Below are 5,000 nucleotides of genomic sequence, written 5' to 3'. Positions count from 1 at the left end.
GGCCCAAACCTGCTAAGATTCAGAGATCCGGCATTGACTCTATTTTTTGGCAAAATTATTATATACTAAGTGAAAAATTTCCAAAAAGCTTACAGCACCTGGTATTCCCAGGCGGTCTCCCATCCAAGTACTAACCAGGCCCAAACCTGCTTAGCTTCCGGGATCAGACGAGATCGGGCATAGCCAGGTTGGTATGGCCGTAAGCGAAGTCTGCTGCAATGAGAGGGCTATTTAAAGACCAGCCAATCTTATCGCCAGTACATTATATAAGTAGGAAAGAAAACCCAAAAGCTTAAAGCACCTGGTATTCCTAGGCAGTCTCTCATCAAAGTACTAACCAGACCTAAACCTGCTAAGATTCAGAAATCGGGCATTGACTCTATTTTTTGGCAAAATTATTATAAACTAAGTGAAAAATGTCCAAAAAGCTTACAGTACCTGGTATTCCCAGGCGGTCCTCCCATCCAAGTACTAACCAGGCCCAAACCTGCTTAGCTTCCGAGATCAGACGAGATCGGGCATAGCCAGGTTGGTATGGCGGTAAGCGAAGTCTGCTGCAAAGAGAGGGCTATTTAAAGAGCAGCCAATCTTATCGCCAGTACATTATATAAGTAGGAAAGAAAGCCCAAAAGCTTAAAGCACCTGGTATTCCTAGAAAGTCTCTCATCAAAGTACTAACCAGACCTAAACCTGCTAAGATTCAGAGATCGGGCATTGACTCTTTTTTTTTTTTTTTTTTTTTTTTAATGAAAGATTATTACATAATTCGTGAAATTTTCCAAAAGATTAAAGCACCTGGTATTCCCAGGCAGTCTCCCATCCATGTACTAACCAGGCCCAAACCTGCTAATATTCAGAGATTAGGCATTGACTCTATTTTTTGGCAAAATTATTATATACTAAGTGAAAAATGTCCAAAAAGCTTACAGCACCTGATATTCCCAGGCGGTCTCCCATCCAAGTACTAACCAAGCCCAAACCTGCTTAGCTTCGGAGATCAGACGAGATCGGGCATAGCCAGGTTGGTATGGCCGTAAGCGAAGTCTGCTGCAAAGAGAGGGCTATTTAAAGACCAGCCAATCTTATCGCCAGTACATTATATAAGTAGGAAAGAAAACCCAAAAGCTTAAAGCACCTGGTATTCCTAGGCAGTCTCTCATCAAAGTACTAACCAGACCTAAACCTGCTAAGATTCAGAGATCGGGCATTGACTCTATTTTTTGGCAAAATTATTATATACTAAGTGAAAAATGTCCAAAAAGCTTACAGCACCTGGTATTCCCAGGCGGTCTCCCATCCAAGTACTAACCAGGCCCAAACCTGCTAAGATTCAGAGATCGGGCATTGACTCTAGTAGGAAAGTAGGAAAGAAAAACCAAAAGCTTAAAGCACCTGGTATTCCCAGGCAGTCTCTCATCAAAGTACTAACCAGACCTAAACCTGCTAAGATTCAGAGATCGGGCATTGACTATTTTTTGGCAAAATTATTATAAACTAAGTGAAAAAATGTCCAAATAGCTTACAGCACCTGGTATTCCCAGGGGGTCTCCCATCCAAGTACTAACCAGGCCCCAAACCTGCTTAGCTTCCGAGATCAGACGAGATCGGGCATAGCCAGGTTGGTATGGCCATAAGCGAAGTCTGCTGCAAAGATAGGGCTATTTAAAGAGCAGCCAATCTTATCGCCAGTACATTATATAAGTAGGAAAGAAAGCCCAAAAGCTTAAAGCACCTGGTATTCCTAGGCAGTCTCTCATCAAAGTACTAACCAGACCTAAACCTGCTAAGATTCAGAGATCGGGCATTGACTCTATTTTATGGCAAAATTATTATATACTAAGTGAAAAATTTCCAAAAAGCTTACAGCACCTGGTATTAACAGGCAGTCTCCCATCCATGTACTAACCAGGCCCAAACCTGCTAAGATTCAGAGATCCGGCATTGACTCTATTTTTTGGCAAAATTATTATATACTAAGTGAAAAATTTCCAAAAAGCTTACAGCACCTGGTATTCCCAGGCGGTCTCCCATCCAAGTACTAACCAGGCCCAAACCTGCTTAGCTTCCGAGATCAGACGAGATCGGGCATAGCCAGGTTGGTATGGCCGTAAGCGAAGTCTGTTGCAAAGATAGGGCTATTTAAAGACCAGCCAATCTTATCGCCAGTACATTATATAAGTAGGAAAGAAAACCCAAAAGCTTAAAGCACCTGGTATTCCTAGGCAGTCTCTCATCAAAGTACTAACCAGACCTAAACCTGCTAAGATTCAGAGATCGGGCATTGACTCTTTTTTTTTTTTTTTTTTTTTTAATGAAAGATTATTATATAATTCGTGAAATTTTCCAAAAAGATTAAAGCACCTGGTATTCCCAGGCAGTCTCCCATCCATGTACTAACCACGCCCAAAGCTGCAAATATTCAGAGATCGGGCATTGACTCTATTTTTTGGCAAAATTATTATATACTAAGTGAAAAATGTCCAAAAAGCTTACAGCACCTGGTATTAACAGGCAGTCTCCCATCCATGTACTAACCAGGCCCAAACCTGCTAAGATTCAGAGATCCGGCATTGACTCTATTTTTTGGCAAAATTATTATATACTAAGTGAAAAATTTCCAAAAAGCTTACAGCACCTGGTATTCCCAGGCGGTCTCCCATCCAAGTACTAACCAGGCCCAAACCTGCTTAGCTTCCGAGATCAGACGAGATCGGGCATAGCCAGGTTGGTATGGCCGTAAGCGAAGTCTGCTGCAATGAGAGGGCTATTTAAAGACCAGCCAATCTTATCGCCAGTACATTATATAAGTAGGAAAGAAACCCAAAAGCTTAAAGCACCTGGTATTCCTAGGCAGTCTCTCATCAAAGTACTAACCAGACCTAAACCTGCTAAGATTCAGAAATCGGGCATTGACTCTATTTTTTGGCAAAATTATTATAAACTAAGTGAAAAATGTCCAAAAAGCTTACAGTACCTGGTATTCCCAGGCGGTCTCCCATCCAAATACTAACCAGGCCCAAACCTGCTTAGCTTCCGAGATCAGACGAGATCGGGCATAGCCAGGTTGGTATGGCGGTAAGCGAAGTCTGCTGCAAAGAGAGGGCTATTTAAAGAGCAGCCAATCTTATCGCCAGTACATTATATAAGTAGGAAAGAAAGCCCAAAAGCTTAAAGCACCTGGTATTCCTAGAAAGTCTCTCATCAAAGTACTAACCAGACCTAAACCTGCTAAGATTCAGAGATCGGGCATTGACTCTTTTTTTTTTTTTTTTTTTTTTTTTTTTTAATGAAAGATTATTACATAATTCGTGAAATTTTCCAAAAAGATTAAAGCACCTGGTATTCCCAGGCAGTCTCCCATCCATGTACTAACCAGGCCCAAACCTGCTAATATTCAGAGATCGGGCATTGACTCTATTTTTTGGCAAAATTATTATAAACTAAGTGAAAAATGTCCAAAAAGCTTACAGTACCTGGTATTCCCAGGCGGTCTCCCATCCAAGTACTAACCAGGCCCAAACCTGCTTAGCTTCCGAGATCAGACGAGATCGGGCATAGCCAGGTTGGTATGGCGGTAAGCTAAGTCTGCTGCAAAGAGAGGGCTATTTAAAGAGCAGCCAATCTTATCGCCAGTACATTATATAAGTAGGAAAGAAAGCCCAAAAGCTTAAAGCACCTGGTATTCCTAGAAAGTCTCTCATCAAAGTACTAACCAGACCTAAACCTGCTAAGATTCAGAGATCGGGCATTGACTCTATTTTTTGGCAAAATTATTATATACTAAGTGAAAAATATCCAAAAAGCTTACAGCACCTGGTATTCCCAGGCGGTCTCCCATCCAAGTACTAACCAGGCCTAAACCTGCTAAGATTCAGAGATCGGGCATTGACTCTAGTAGGAAAGTAGGAAAGAAAACCCAAAAGCTTAAAGCACCTGGTATTCCTAGGCAGTCTCTCATCAAAGTACTAACCAGACCTAAACCTGCTAAGATTCAGAGATCGGGCATTGACTATTTTTTGGCAAAATTATTATAAACTAAGTGAAAAATGTCCAAATAGCTTACAGCACCTGGTATTCCCAGGGGGTCTCCCATCCAAGTACTAACCAGGCCCAAACCTGCTTAGCTTCCGAGATCAGACGAGATCGGGCATAGCCAGGTTGGTATGGCCGTAAGCGAAGTCTGCTGCAAAGATAGGGCTATTTAAAGAGCAGCCAATCTTATCGCCAGTACATTATATAAGTAGGAAAGAAAGCCCAAAAGCTTAAAGCACCTGGTATTCCTAGGCAGTCTCTCATCAAAGTACTAACCAGACCTAGACCTGCTAAGATTCAGAGATCGGGCATTGACTCTATTTTATGGCAAAATTATTATATACTAAGTGAAAAATTTCCAAAAAGCTTACAGCACCTGGTATTAACAGGCAGTCTCCCATCCATGTACTAACCAGGCCAAAACCTGCTAAGATTCAGAGATCCGGCATTGACTCTATTTTTTGGCAAAATTATTATATACTAAGTGAAAAATTTCCAAAAAGCTTACAGCACCTGGTATTCCCAGGCGGTCTCCCATCCAAGTACTAACCAGGCCCAAACCTGCTTAGCTTCCGAGATCAGACGAGATCGGGCATAGCCAGGTTGGTATGGCCGTAAGCGAAGTCTGTTGCAAAGAGAGGGCTATTTAAAGACCAGCCAATCTTATCGCCAGTACATTATATAAGTAGGAAAGAAAACCCAAAAGCTTAAAGCACCTGGTATTCCTAGGCAGTCTCTCATCAAAGTACTAACCAGACCTAAACCTGCTAAGATTCAGAGATCGGGCATTGACTCTTTTTTTTTTTTTTTTTTTTAATGAAAGATTATTATATAATTCGTGAAATTTTCCAAAAAGATTAAAGCACCTGGTATTCCCAGGCAGTCTCCCATCCATGTACTAACCACGCCCAAAGCTGCAAATATTCAGAGATCGGGCATTGACTCTATTTTTTGGCAAAATTATTATA

At 41.5% G+C, this 5,000-nt stretch overlaps 10 non-coding genes across 10 annotated transcripts; all 10 read right to left on the bottom strand.

Annotated features, from left to right (window-relative positions):
- Positions 1-86: 86 nt before the first annotated feature.
- LOC113084763 (5S ribosomal RNA) lies at positions 87-205 on the bottom strand. The gene has a single exon (XR_003283824.1). It is a non-coding gene; the product is annotated as a 5S ribosomal RNA (ribosomal RNA).
- A 221-nt stretch (positions 206-426) lies between these two features.
- On the bottom strand, positions 427-546 carry LOC113084781 (5S ribosomal RNA). The gene has a single exon (XR_003283842.1). It is a non-coding gene; the product is annotated as a 5S ribosomal RNA (ribosomal RNA).
- A 374-nt stretch (positions 547-920) lies between these two features.
- LOC113084775 (5S ribosomal RNA) lies at positions 921-1,039 on the bottom strand. The gene has a single exon (XR_003283836.1). It is a non-coding gene; the product is annotated as a 5S ribosomal RNA (ribosomal RNA).
- A 477-nt stretch (positions 1,040-1,516) lies between these two features.
- LOC113084766 (5S ribosomal RNA) lies at positions 1,517-1,636 on the bottom strand. The gene has a single exon (XR_003283827.1). It is a non-coding gene; the product is annotated as a 5S ribosomal RNA (ribosomal RNA).
- Positions 1,637-1,994: 358 nt separating this feature from the next.
- Positions 1,995-2,113, bottom strand: LOC113084747 (5S ribosomal RNA). The gene has a single exon (XR_003283808.1). It is a non-coding gene; the product is annotated as a 5S ribosomal RNA (ribosomal RNA).
- A 510-nt stretch (positions 2,114-2,623) lies between these two features.
- On the bottom strand, positions 2,624-2,742 carry LOC113084746 (5S ribosomal RNA). Its single transcript, XR_003283807.1, has one exon. It is a non-coding gene; the product is annotated as a 5S ribosomal RNA (ribosomal RNA).
- Positions 2,743-2,962: 220 nt separating this feature from the next.
- LOC113084779 (5S ribosomal RNA) lies at positions 2,963-3,081 on the bottom strand. The gene has a single exon (XR_003283840.1). It is a non-coding gene; the product is annotated as a 5S ribosomal RNA (ribosomal RNA).
- Positions 3,082-3,461: 380 nt separating this feature from the next.
- LOC113084773 (5S ribosomal RNA) lies at positions 3,462-3,580 on the bottom strand. The gene has a single exon (XR_003283834.1). It is a non-coding gene; the product is annotated as a 5S ribosomal RNA (ribosomal RNA).
- A 476-nt stretch (positions 3,581-4,056) lies between these two features.
- On the bottom strand, positions 4,057-4,175 carry LOC113084756 (5S ribosomal RNA). Its single transcript, XR_003283817.1, has one exon. It is a non-coding gene; the product is annotated as a 5S ribosomal RNA (ribosomal RNA).
- Positions 4,176-4,533: 358 nt separating this feature from the next.
- On the bottom strand, positions 4,534-4,652 carry LOC113084743 (5S ribosomal RNA). The gene has a single exon (XR_003283806.1). It is a non-coding gene; the product is annotated as a 5S ribosomal RNA (ribosomal RNA).
- Between the last annotated feature and the right edge of the window lie 348 nt (positions 4,653-5,000).

The sequence above is a fragment of the Carassius auratus genome, unplaced genomic scaffold, assembly GCF_003368295.1.
Source record: "Carassius auratus strain Wakin unplaced genomic scaffold, ASM336829v1 scaf_tig00040459, whole genome shotgun sequence".
Taxonomy (NCBI): domain Eukaryota; kingdom Metazoa; phylum Chordata; class Actinopteri; order Cypriniformes; family Cyprinidae; genus Carassius; species Carassius auratus.
The sequence above is the reverse complement of the archived record's forward strand: the minus strand, read 5'-3'. Positions and strand labels throughout refer to the sequence as shown.